Source organism: Calypte anna, chromosome 6 (assembly GCF_003957555.1).
Source record: "Calypte anna isolate BGI_N300 chromosome 6, bCalAnn1_v1.p, whole genome shotgun sequence".
NCBI classification, from domain to species: domain Eukaryota; kingdom Metazoa; phylum Chordata; class Aves; order Apodiformes; family Trochilidae; genus Calypte; species Calypte anna.
This window is the reverse complement of record NC_044252.1, coordinates 8,188,327-8,202,165: the sequence shown is the minus strand read 5'-3', so window position 1 is coordinate 8,202,165 and position 13,839 is coordinate 8,188,327. Positions and strand designations below refer to the sequence as shown.

At 37.4% G+C, this 13,839-nt stretch overlaps 1 protein-coding gene across 1 annotated transcript in view; it reads right to left on the bottom strand.

The window, feature by feature from the left end:
* Positions 1–13,839, bottom strand: part of GRID1 (glutamate ionotropic receptor delta type subunit 1) — a 500,726-nt gene that overhangs the window by 115,034 nt on the left and 371,853 nt on the right. The gene's annotated exons all lie outside the window — the stretch shown is intronic.

Here is a 13,839-nt window from a genome sequence, read left to right as displayed (position 1 = left end):
AATGTCCTGCTTAACACACAGTTAAACAACTATTGTGGATACATCTCATTTAATAAAATAGGACAGTCCCAGTGAACACGTGTATTTCAGGAGTCAGTTCATTACACTAAGTTTTGAATGTCCCTGCCTTCAACCACTTTTTCTTCATTTCCATTATGACCCCATTTTTTGAACAGATATTCTTATTACTATGTTATAAATGTCCCTACAAATAACTTAAATGAACCTGGTCAAAAAAAAACCAAACAAATACAGATGACCAAGTCAGTGTACAGTTACAAATCAGGTGCCCAGCTACCGTTTTTTAATGTGGATCATTTCGGTTCACGGTGTGTGGCCTTACAAATAACTTAAATGAACCTGGTTAAAAAAACCCAAATACTGATGACCAAGTCACTGTCCAGTTACAAATCAGGTGCCCAGTTACCATTTTTTAATGTGGATCACTTCAGTTCGCAGTGTGTGGCCTGAAAAACAATTGCAATGGCACAGTGAAGCTTTGTAGACTGCAGCACTGGGCAGGGCAGGAGCCTCATCAACCACTTTGCTCTCCGGAACACATTTGCATAATAAGCCTCTCATATATTTCACATCACATCAGATGAATCACCTTCTCTCATGACACTGACTACAGCTGACTGGATTAGAATAAACACCCACCACTTAGGAGGCTGCAGTGAAGTGACAAGATATTCATCCTTAACATAGGCAAAGAGAGTTCTGTTACCTCAGCACAGCAAAAAAAAACCAAATCAAAAACTAAGTAGCCAACATCAACATTTTTGATGTTACACTTAATTTATGCTGTGTTAAAAAAAAATAAAAATTATAAGTTGTTGTGTTTTAAAGCTTTCCTCATTTGTGCAGTCTAAACAAACCTAAGATAAAATTGTGAGCAACACATACCTCAATCTATTTCCCATGCCTGCAAGGTGAAGTGCACCTTTAGAGAGATAAATATGCCAAAAGAGAAACCACAAAGAAGTCAAAAAAAGAAAAATCAATACAGAGAAGGCACGGTATTTCTCATCATCATCATAAACAGCATTATGGAAAATTAACTATCCCTGGTGTAAATTCAGATGAGAACCACTAGAGACAACACTTCTGACAAGATAATCTTCTCCTAAGTATGCAGTGAAAAATTGCCTCCCCCTTGGTAATTGTCTCCCTTGCATTTCCTTTAAATGGGCAGGAAAATTAAACTCAGCACCTAAGTGAGGAATCACAGCTATTAGGAAAGCTTGCAGTCATGCAAGTGAGGCAAAAACTTGTAGGTTTCGTCCCTATTCACCCCTCTATCACATTCAGACAGAGCCAAAGTATCTGGGTACTGTAAGATATAGAGGAAAAGCAAAGTGCTACCCACATTAGCAAAGCAGAACTAAATAAAGCTCAGGTGCAGAGTTATTGCCTTGGCTACATTGTGTGATTTATCTGCAACAGTGAGCAATTTGTATGAATAAATGCTAAGTCTGGAGACCTGTAAGAGCCAGGGAATCTGAAATGAATGATTGTAACTCATTCTTCTGGGTTCACGTATCTAGGCCAAAGTTTTTAAAGTGAGTTGTTTCAATTTTGGTTGCTAGGAGTTCATCTTTAGTTATCAGAGTGCTAGATCATTCTGCACCTCAATCAGAAGTCAGTGTCTCTGCACTATAAGAGCCTGAAATGTATTTAGAACCATAACTTTAAGGCAAGTTTAAATATCTCTAAATATCTCCTGTTTGAAACTGCAACACACAGCATGGAGAGTTAGACAGACATCCTGAGTGGAAGCAGAAACTTCCTGCAGTTCGTTTTTCATGTTTTATACCATATTCACACACTTGTCCTAATGAATCTTCAAATGAACTACTGGAAGTCACATGTCTGAGTTTGCAACCTTCTGAAAGCACTGGTGTGTTAAAGGTATATTACTGGAGGCTCATGGAAGTAAAGCAGTGTGAAGAGCAAGGTTCTGGACACCTGTGATGTTATAAGCAAATTAAGCCAGAATTATCAGAATAAGAAAAAAAATGCACATTTGTAACTTATGGAGTTTCTTTTCATTTAAAAAATATCATCTGGGAGACTATAGTCACTCATTTTTAACTACTTAAGCTGTTCAAGATCATCTTATTTGCCCAAGCTTGTACCTCCATCCATCCAAACAAACAAACAAAAAAAACAAAAAAACAAAAAACAAAAAAAAAAAAAAACAAACAAACAAACAAAAACCCCACAGAACATCTTAAAGGATCTATTTATTTCATAAATAAATGCTATATTAAATAAATCTGTGAAATCACTTTGACTGAGGGAAAGCTCTGCAGTCCCTTAGGGAATGATTCATGGGCTAAAATATACTATCTCTTTTTTTTTTGTGGAAAAATTATTAATATATTAATATAATATAATATTATATTATATTATATATATATTATATATTATATATATTATATTATATATATAATATTATATTATATTATATTAATATAATATATTATATTAATATATTCTAGTTCTTTATATACTCTATATGTACACAGGGTCCTGTTGACACTTGGAAATAATGCTTTATAACAGTTCTATCAAATAGAAAATCTGCTTTATGGAGAAACAGTGCAAAGCATCCTTCTTTATTTTCTCTTAGACTAGCAAATAGCTTCTACAAATTTGGTATAAAGAGAGTGGGTTTCGAGACTATATGCCCTTCCTTCCTACCCAGCTGCAATTCAGCAGTAAATTTAAAATACAGTACCCAAAGAAGGGAATTATAATTCACTCAGTGGACCACTATTAATGACAACATATAAATGATACTATCAGAATCAGGCCAGTCTGGGAAGAGGGGAACAGGAACAGTGAATTTGAAAAACTGTTTATTATGTCTCAATAGAAAGCATTTGAAATAGGAATGAAATATGGGAGACAGTGAAAATCAAAATGCAAGCATTAAGGTTTCAGATCTCATACCAACAATGATAAAAGAATAGAATAAGATACTTCATGAAAAAAGATCAAAGATATTTTCACATATTTGGCTTTGTTTGCATATAAAAGTATAACTTAAAATAATTTACTGCCAATAATCCATGACATTATTTTATTGGAATATAGTGGAGAACAAGTAATTACACTGCCTTTATGAATAAGTAACATTGGTCATGACTTTATGTAATGGCAGCTGCAGGATTAAAAGGAGAAGGCAAGAAAGTAAGCAATAAATACTGCTACATTCAGAAACAAAGCAATTCTGCATTAAAAAACAATACCAAAATGCCCCCAAAACAAACAAATAAAAAACCCGATGAACAAACATACAAAGAAGAGATACAATCCTTTCCTGACCTCAAAAAATAGGAAACTGAAAACATTTCCAAGCATGTAAGAGCTGGCTAGTGATAGGGAAGGTTCTTTTCCACAGTACCTGGCTGCTTTGCCAGGGTCTGCACAGGGTTTGAAGAGTTTAGATTTATACACACTTGTGTTATCATAAAAAACTTGTTGTCTCCTTACTCTATACCTAGGGGGGACAGGCAGGAGGAATGTGTGAAAGTCCTATAACCAACCCTGGGATCCTAGAAGGAAATGTCCTTCAGATGGCATACACAGATGGTCCTGCTGTGTCAACATTTTTTGAAAGAAGGGCTGCCACCCTGAAATCATGATAAAAAAGAGCCATCAGAGTGTTTTGCTAGGAGGGATATCAAAGTAGTAAAGAGTTTTATGTGTACATCACTACCTTAATGGTGAGGATAAAGAGCATCATAGGCTCCCAGGAAAAAAAGATGAATGTGTAAACTGGCAAGTTCAAAGATAGAAACTAATTTAGAAGGAGCTTCCTAAGAGATAACAAAGAAGTACAAAACCAAAGTTGTTGCCAACCGATGACTGACTAATTGCAGCTGGCAGCAGGGAACAGATTCACCCCCAAAACAGTGAGTGCTCCCTGAAGGCAGCAGCAGACACACCCAACCAGATTGGAGATCACAGCTCCAGGAACCAGACCCTGTTACAAAGCTCCTCCTGTGCAGCTGTCTTCCATCTTGCTGTCCCATTGCAGACCCCTACCAAGCAAGAGCCTGCCAATGGCCAGCCCCTAGGATGCTGACAGCAGAAAAGCAGGCACACAGAGCTAGGCAGTGAGCTTCTAAAGAAAGAGCCTGCAGGATACCTGAGCCCTTTTCAGAGACCAGGATAGTGGGGGATGAGGTTAGGAAATAGCAACATCAAGATATTCAAGATCAATATCGATAGTCAGCTTTACTTCAATGAAATAGGTTAAAAAAAATAAATAAAAAGAGCCCTCATAGCAGGCAAGTATCACAAGCCTCATGCTTCTGTAGGAATTTGTCATGTTTTCCTTTGTATTTCTAAAGCAGCCATTGTGACAATGACAGACAGACTTCATTTATTTATTTATTTTACTTTTTATTATTCATAATGAAGGTATAAGTAAACAGAGCCCTGGGGAACTAATAGTTTCTAAATCTCATCTCTTTGCAAACCTTTTATAAGGAATCCAGCGCAGCCCTTATGATTCTTTAACTGTTCACTTTACACTTGCCACTGGACAAGTTTCAAAAGAAAATTTTTCCAGCTTTTATTGTCTCAATCAAGGTCCCAGCAAGTGACCTGCTTCAGAATATTTTTGAAATTTACATTAAAACAGCAGTGGGGAATAAAAGAAGTCACTACCATCTTTATAGCATTTTGTAAGCCTGAATCAAAATTAGCTCCGGACGCTGACTCTCATTGCAGAAGATGTATTTGTACTTCTAAAAAATTGCTTTGTTCTTGATTTAAATGTAAAGAAGAACATCCTAGGAACCAAGAAACTGGCTTATATCCTAAAAAAAAAAGGAGATGTAGAACAAATTTCCAATGCAATATATCTGACAATAATTAATTGGACAGTACCAAAGTGTATCTGTTTATCTGGGAAACTTTGTATATGTCTTGGATACAAATAAGAGCAGATGGGTTCAGTCTTCATCCCCTGGCTACCTGATTTATATTTAGAAACTCCTTCAATTAAAATAGTGTAGTTCATGTCCAGGAGTGACTTGTACAGGTAAGAGAATTCCATGGAAAAACAATTTATCTGTAGCAGTTACTGAGATTCTTGCAATTCATTAGAACCTTTCTGTCCTTTGCATCTTAAATAAATATCTGTTGGCTCAGTGTCTGCAGAGGATCAACAGATTAAAAATAAATAAAGAAAATAGTCCAAATAAAATATTTATGAAAACAATTTTTAAAAAGCCAGTCTAATCTTTTTATAAGGTTTATAGTATGCTAAAGAATAAATCTTGTCATAAAGACACAAGATATTGTTTCTGAAGCTTAATTGTAACAGTACCATTAGTAAAGCAACTAAAAACTTTCCAGACCACAGTAGAATATGGCAACTCCAGATGAAAAGTCAATAAAATAAGATATTTTTAACAAATATTTTTGGAAGAAAAAGATCTCAGTTGCAGTAAACTGAATCAAGACTAAGTTTTGTTTTCTAGGTTAGCACATTAATTACAATTTCTAAATGCCATTTTAAAGCAAAATATTAAATTCTTCCTTCTCTAAATGGTAAAATGAGAATAAAATCCCATAAAATATTTTTTCAGATCAGAAACCCCACTGAATCTGATCCTTTTTTTACTGAATGTCATTCTCCATAAAGAACTTATACTTTTAATAAAAACATTTTGCCAGAAATGCTATTCTTTTCCCTTTTCTGAACATCTTCCTAGAAATGTGCATGTACATACTCTAAAAATCCCCAAACACTTATCAGGCTCACTGAACCTGTAGCTCTTACAGGCCTAATGCCAAGGATACAGTAAATTTCCCTCCGTTTAAAACCAGAAATTGTCAGTTCAGAATCTTAGTACATACCAGCTTTCTACAAGTGATTAATGAAACACAAATGTGTTTCTAACATCCACATTTCCTGATAATTCAACATGTGCATTACTTCATTCTTGGTGTAAACTCTACAAGCATATTAATAAAACCTCACTCTTGTAGGGATATTTTTTTCAAATTATCATGCACTGTTAAATTAAAACATGAAGCTTGATATGAACCATTCTGGGCTTCTCTTCAGTAGTATAAGTGTATAAACTTGGCATATTCAGCTTAAAACTCTCAAAAATGACAGGCCAGGATGGTCATATGGTTCTCTATATCCTCCCACTCAGATTCCTGTTTATTAGTCTGTGATAGGCATCCAGAGGTTTTTTATTTTTCACAAAAACTAATTTTTCCTTTATGTCCAAATGGTATAAGATGGCTCTTTGTTGTGACCTCTGTATATACTCTTCCACAAGGTAAATAACTCAATCTACTGAAGTAAAACAATAAAAGAGGTGGGGAAAAAAAAATAGGAAGAATAAAAAACCCACCAAAAATGAAGGAAAAAACCACCATCTCGCAACAGCTCTCCAAATACAGTCAACAACTGAGTCCCATTTGCAGTTGTTAATAAGATATTTCACAGACACAGGGGTAAATGTGACCCAACCCTTTACCAGCTTTTAGCACACAGACCTACAGTTGATGAAAGCTAATTAGAAGGTGTACATGTCATTTCACACTATTTTATTTGATAATAACACACTGAAATATACTACTAAAATATTTTTAATTTTTTACTGTACTATCTTCCTGTTACTCAGGTCACAGGTAATCAGAGAAAAACCTACACTGAAGAAAATCTACATAAAGGCTTAATTTTACTCAAGATAAACATTGGAGATGAAGAAATTTATACAGAAGAATGGGAAAAGATGGAGAAGATGAACCAAGCACTGCAACTTCTGCTGGCTACATGGCTGTAATGTTGTAGAGTCACTACTCACTATGTCACTACTATACATGATATTACCTATTGTTTTAGCCTTCATTATCCCAATGTAATGTCCCCAGATTTCTGATTAATCTTATTCCCATTTTATAGGTAATGCTTATCATATCCAGTCTCTGTTGCCATTCCATTTAAGATGTGCTCCACTGACTGATACATAATAGTAAAGTACTCTATATGGGACTCTTCCAACAGCATTCAGTTAGAATTTACTTTTCAAAGCTCAAATGTCACCTATTATTTATAAATGTGGTAACTGTTGACCATTTAACTACATGGCACAGTGGTGACACTGGATAATTGCACAGCTGTCAGAAAGCAGCATTTTAATAGGCATAAATCTAATGTTAACTAAAGAACACAGCCTTTCAGAAATCTAGTACTTTAAGTTTTACCAAAGCCACACACTGAGTTTAAAGACTCAGTGAAATCTTTGAAAAGAATAACTAAGTTTTGCTCATTTAGACACCATATTTATTTTGAAGGCAACAGCTTGATACATTGATATTCTATTAAAAAAATCTATCTCTTTTTTAGAGACAATTAAGAAATTTGCTAAGAACTGTGTTCCTGATAGAGATAAATCACAGAGAACAAATTAAAATTCTTCAGAACTGGTCAGCATTTGAATTTTGATTGGTTTGCTTTGGTTTTCCTCTTGACACTCCTTAACAGAAGAAATCACCTGAAACAATTTAGCAGTTTTCTGTTTGTTTAGAATGCCTTCTTGGGGCTGACAAGCCACAGCTATGAGGGTTCCAAAGGGCTTGCCAGGTACAGACCCTTGGTGAAGAAATTTATTTTCAGCTGGGATGATTGCTCTATGTTCTCAGACTGAGTTCTCTTGACACTCATGGTATAACCCCTCCCTCCCAGTGCACCCCACCAGTCTCACCCACTGTGCCCTCTCAGCTCTACTCAGAAACAAAAGCTGAAGCCCCAACTTCAGCTTGCACTGGGAGTCCAATATAACTTCACAGTCTGCATAGAGGTTTCCAGAGTTTGGTCTTTTTGTAGGTATAAACAGCAGATAGTAAATATACTATTAATGAAACATTCAAACTTCTTAGCTTTCAAAAATGTATACAACACCACACACAACCTATACATTCCTACATCTCTCTTAAAAACAGGAAGAGAAAAAAAAAAAAAAAAAAAAGATGTGTGTATGTGTGCTTATTTACTGCAGAGCATGATAACTGAGCCTCAAAGAATCATGTACCACACAAACTCTGAATTGAAACAACCAGCTGTAGGGTGAAGAGACCACTTTGATTTTCATGAACTTACAGTTTTAATTCTGATTACTTGCCCTTGCACAAAGTTGCCAATCACACTGCTGTTACTTTTTATCAGTTATGGCTTTTTAAACTCTGTGAACCTGGAAAGGCACATCCACATAAAAGGTTACCCTGTCTACTTTCTATATTCTCACCCGTTCAAATACATGCGCTCTCTTCCCTTAAATCCTTTTAAAATCTTGTCTGGTTTTAAAGGAAAGAAGCTAACATCAATCTTGCCTCCACCTTAAACCAGACCTTTTCTGCCTACAGCACTCTTTTATAAAGTTGCAAAATAAACACATAAACAAAGCAAAATCTTTCCAGGTCTGAGGACCTTCATGGCAGTCATAGTGCTTTTTACATGCAAAAACATTACCAGAGGCTGGATGAGCACTACAGAACACCTTAAAGGTCATCTGAACCATCTCGCACCACAAGACTCCTTCTGATCAGTTTTGCCAAGAGGAAACAAATAATTGCTTTTCTTTAAACTGCATGAGGATACTTGGCTTCTGTCTGTTTGCCAAGTGATGCCTTTTTCAGGCTGCTCTAGGAGGAAAGGAACCCTTGATGAGCAGTGATGGTGGCAATAGAAGGGCTAGCTCTCCCTTTGTATGTCCCCATTGTTAATGGCTTTATGCAAAGCCTTACAGGCTGAACAAAGATAAGCAAAGGCAGCAGTCACCTAGCACAGTGTACATACACAGCACAAAACCAATGAGAAGCAGGAACAGAGAAGCTGACTTTTTCTTCACAGAGTTTTCTTTCAAGTATAGTTTCAAATATGAACCATTTTGGTCAAAACCTGTGATGTGCACCCACACTTTCTCACAGGTTGCAGACATACACTGCAGTCCCCATAGTTATCTCATCATTGCCAGTCTTTATCAGCTGGAAAATCTTTGGTAGCAAGTGTGATATTAAATATATATAACAGTTTGGGGGCATAAGATTTGACTGGAAAACATACTTTTCCTCAATGCTTGCATACAATTATTCAGAAGAGAACGGCAAAGTTATTAATTTAAGAAAGCCATATTTCATATTTGAAAGAATCCCCACTTCATTTAACTAACTCACATAGTGAGTTATGCTCACACAGTGTTTGCAAAGTTATAGACAAATGGGGTTTTGAGAATGAACCTTTATACATTGTCTGGAGCAACAGCTTATCTTCTGGCTGCAGGGAAACCAGCATTCATTACAGATTATGCCTTGACTCTGTTCTTGAAACAAAATAGTTTTTAGTATTTCAACTACTGTCATTTTCTTTAAATGGTTTCTGAGGTACAATTTAGACAAAGCACAGATGTATGTTAAAATTTCCATGTATCTCAGCTTTCATACAGATCCAGAGGGAAAAAAACAGCGAAACTAATACATTTTTAATTTTAAAATCTGAGCATGTTAGACTTATGATACACTATCCTTAGCACTGATTTTTATTTTACAAACCACGCAGGTATGAAAGAATTCACAAGGGAAACTTCCATTAGATATAAATAAGGTATCCTACACGTCACTGACAAAAAATGAAGTACACAATATGGTATCTCCATTATGCAGAATGATTTTTCGCAGAGGACCACGAGTCTGTTTTAAGCTTCTTATGACCAGCTCAAGGGTAAAAAAAAAACCCAAAAGTCCCTGAATACTATGGGATCATTCTAAGTGCTGTTATGCAGTACTTGCAGATTTGCAGATGACACTAAGTTGGGAGGAAGTGTCAATCTGCCTAGACAGGCCAACTGCATGAGTTTAAATAAGGCCAAATGTTGGGTCTAGCACTTTGGCCACAACAATCCCCAGTGCTACAGGCTTGGGGAGGAGTGGCTGGAGAGCTGCTCAGCAGAGAGGTACCTGGGAGTGTTGATGGACAGCTGGTTGAACATGTGCCAGCAGTGAGCCCAGGTGGGGCCAACTCCATCCTGTCCTGCCTCAGATACGGTGTGTCCAGCAGGACCAGGGAGATGGTCCTGCCCCTATACTCTGCCTCAGTGAGGCTACGCCTTGAATGCTGTGTGCAGTTTTGGGCACAGCAGTATAACAGGGACATTGAGGTGCTGGAGGGGGTGCAGAGAAGGTCAACCAAGCTGTTATTGGTAATGATTCTAACAACTACTATTGAAGGAATTAACTATGATAGAAAACTAGGAAGTATGATAAATACAGTCACATTGAAAGAGCATTTAACATGGTGATGACTACTAAAACCAGAGAGTATATAATATATATAATATATAGAGAATATAGAATATATATTATAATACTATATATTATAATTAGGCCATGATATGTTGTCAGCTAAAATGTCATCAATAGAGTAAGGAAGTACTAACACCACCAGAGACTCCAGAGGTCACTACCAGGTGGACAGCAGTTCAAGTCTGGATAGTTTCATAGCAGAGCCATAAGACAATATGTTTGTAGAATCCCCAAAAAATATTTGTCTCAAAACAGCTGCCCTGACAAAGTGGACAATGTGCTCAGGTGGAAGCCTCATTCGATAGCCATCTGGACTGTTCTTTCAAGGAGAGACCTCCACTTGCGTCACCACCCTGATAAACAGGGCCCTATTCTCACAAGAGCAGCCCCTCCCTCAGTGGCTATCCCAATAAGCTGAACACTGGCCTTGCAAGGGGAGCTCTCTTTGATGGCCACCCTGACAGGCAGGACACTGTCCTTGTTTGATAAGGGACAGGGGCAGGCAAGCTGCACCCTGCAGAGGCAGAGTGACATCTTGTGTGTGCCCCGGGTAAAGCCACTGGAGAGGGCACATGCACAGAAATAAGGGTTATTGCTCTGTCATCCCATCTGGAGGGGTCCAACTGAACACCAGGCTGTGCAAGATATGCCGAAGCCCCCCCAACAAGGTGGGTTCAGGCAGCATAAAAGATGCACACTCGAAATGCTGGATGCGTGCCCACCATCCAAGGATCCAAACTTTCTACCGAGATCATCACTGGATCCAAGGGTGGTGATATCTTCTCTATCTCTTCTTTATCTTTATATCTCTCTCTGTCTCTGTTTCTAATCTTATCTCAGCACGTGAGGGTAACATAGTTTCTAACTTTAAGTTTTACTCCCCTTTGCTTTGTTAGTTGTAACCTGTTCCTTTGACAACTTCCTTAAGTTTTGATAAATTGTAATCCATTGCTTTGAGAGTACCATCATTTATAATTCTGCTAGTTGTAATCTCACATGCTTTATAACATTACTCACTTTTAAGTAAAGTTGTGTTTTTATATAAACCTCCTGGGTAACAATCTTTCTCCTGAACACCATGCAGAGAATTCCCAAACTTAATCTCGCTGAATGAGTTGTTAAAAGAGATTAATTAGAGGAGGAGAAGGATTGGGCCCAGATGCACCTAGGCTCCTTTCTGGGGGAGTTAAGAAAGCAAGGGGGTCCAGTTCAAATCTCCCTGGGTTGACCCTCACTCTGGGGAACCCTACCCATGCCCACTCCATGGGACTTGATATTTTGTTTGGCCCCCACATCTGGGGAGCTGTGCTCACTATATGAGACGTGACAGTGCCTCACCCACCTTGTGTGGCATGACAATGTTTCTAGTATATCAAGTACTATTCCAAGTTCCTGAGGAGGATAAAATCCAGAGCATTCCAACTGGCAAACTCATATGGCCACTCTATCACAAAGACATATGGATACAAGTAGGATAACAGATATATTCTGGCTGAGAACAAAAAGGTTACTAAGTCTTACGGTGAGTTCTGAATTCATCTCGCAATGGTACTGGCAGGCCAAAATATACACAGTTCAATTTCAAGAATGTATGATCAATTTATTAAAGTCATTATGGAATATATATTTATGTGGCCTCTGTTCTCAGGGCACAGGAATAAGCAACCTAGGAGTTCATTTCTCATCTTGTACCTCTGAGACAGTAGAAAAATCCAGCAGCAGCCTCCTGGTTTTTATAAGGAAGTCTCAAAAACATGTACTTTATATACTTTATACAATATGGACAAAAGCAGAGCTGAAAGAGTTAATATTGAGCCCTTGTTTCTATTAGGAACTCAGGTGTTCAAGGTTTAATATCTCAGATGTTCCAAATTGCATATCCCAGAACTTGGCAAGCATCTTGTCACCTTCAATGCAATTTGTTTTTCCAAACCCAAATTGTTTTTAAAAGATTAAGGTGTTCTACTTTTTTAAAGCAATAAGTACAAAAGCAGTAATCTTTTACCACTGTAATAAGAATTGTCTACCATAATCCTTACTATTTACTAAAGCTTGACTGTCAAAGAAAAGGAACTAATTTTTCAAAGACTACTTATGTAGCTGAGTTGCTAGTTTCTGAATTTAGGGCTAAGAAAAGAAGACTGAGTATTTCAGTTCTGTAGAGCTCAGATAAAAGAAAAAGATTGTATTTCATGAGAAACATATGATTGAAGAATTAATAATGTAATATGGGATGAATTTTAGCTCCATTCAAAGGGGACAAAATTTCATGCTGAAAAATCTTCTGCTTCTCAAATAGTACTTCAAATCCTCCAAAACTGGTAGACTTAGAAGATTACATTAAGAACCAGCCAGTCCATATGATTTAGTAAAGTAATGCAGCTAACAGAACCTTACAAAAGACCACCTATTACAAATACACACCAAACAAAAGTAAAGAAATCTTAGACTCTGCCTTCTTGGTTGAATTAGGTATGACAGAGTTTTAGGGAGGGGAAAACCCACACCATACTATATGTGGGGTTCAAAGCAGGGTGGTACTAGTGGCAAAGCAGTAAGCCTTGAGATGATGTAAAAAGAGTTTCCAACAGAAAAGAGAATAAAAAGATACTAAGAATGTAGTACTTACTAGAGCTTCTTTACTGTTGAAAATTAAGGCATAGAAATCAAGTGCAAAACAGTCATCACACAAAACAGAAACAGGAGCTCAAGTCACTCACCCATATTCAAGGCTTTCTATAGAAATTCTTGTCCTGAAAAATGTGGATCCTTTCTTGGCCATGGACACATACCTGTCTTTTATGGATTTCTCCATTATAGCATTCAAAGTGAAAACAAAACCTTAACTTACAAGAATATCACAGATTCACAGAATTATCAGAGTTGGAAGGCACCTCTAGAGATCATCTAGTCCAAATCTCCCACTAAAGCAGGTTCACCTAGAGCACATTTCACAGAACTGTATCCAGGTGGGATATCTGAAGAGGACTCCACAACCTCCCCGGGCAGCCTGTTCCAGTGCCTTGTCACCTGCTTAGTAAAAACATTTTTGTTCTGTTTAAATGGAACTTCCTATGTTCCAGTTTATGCCTGTTGCCCCTCACCCATCACTGGGATCTACTGAATCCAGCTCCATCCTCCTTGCACCTACCCTTTAGATACTTGTAGACATAAACAAGGTCTCCCCTGAGCCTTCTCTTCACCAGGTTAAGAGTCCCAGCTCTCTCAGCCTTTCCCCATAAGACAGATGCTCTAATCCATCAATCATCTTTGTTGTTCTCCATGGGACTCTCTTCTCCAGTAGGCCCCTGTCTTTCTTGAACTGAGGAGCCCAGAACCTGATGCAGTTTGAATCACTGCAAGTTTGCATTTGTAAATTATATCTTATTGTGTCATGCCTGCAGCTTGATTGCTTTCAATGAATGCCAGAAGGAATTCCTTCATCAATCTGAAACTCATAGCTAAAATTGTCTGGCCACAACCCAGAATCACTCCGCTCTT